The sequence below is a fragment of the Anabrus simplex genome, chromosome 4, assembly GCF_040414725.1.
Source record: "Anabrus simplex isolate iqAnaSimp1 chromosome 4, ASM4041472v1, whole genome shotgun sequence".
In the NCBI taxonomy this organism is placed as follows: Eukaryota; Metazoa; Arthropoda; class Insecta; order Orthoptera; family Tettigoniidae; genus Anabrus; species Anabrus simplex.
Genome location: NC_090268.1, coordinates 143,675,911 through 143,676,239, shown reverse-complemented (window position 1 = coordinate 143,676,239; position 329 = coordinate 143,675,911).

Sequence of the window (329 nt, the reverse complement as noted above, 5' to 3'; positions counted from 1 at the left end):
TTTATTGTTTACTTAGCGAAAGTACGGATAGCTACGGTAATTATTTGTCGAATTTTGTTTCAGATTTCGTTTAAAGAACAAGGAATTAACTGAACAATGCGTTGTGAGGGCGAAAAGAGATAAATGGCATCCCACTCAATTCAGTTGCTTATGCTCTGTACATTTCCAGCCCTATTTAATTTTCATTCACATTTACAAAGAAAGGAAATGGAACGCCCATCACCAAGAAAACGTAACCACAAAAAATCACTTATTTCGTTCAAACGTACACCAAGTATGATAAATACAGCATTTTACTGCTATTTTTGAAATGCATACAGCCTTTATTG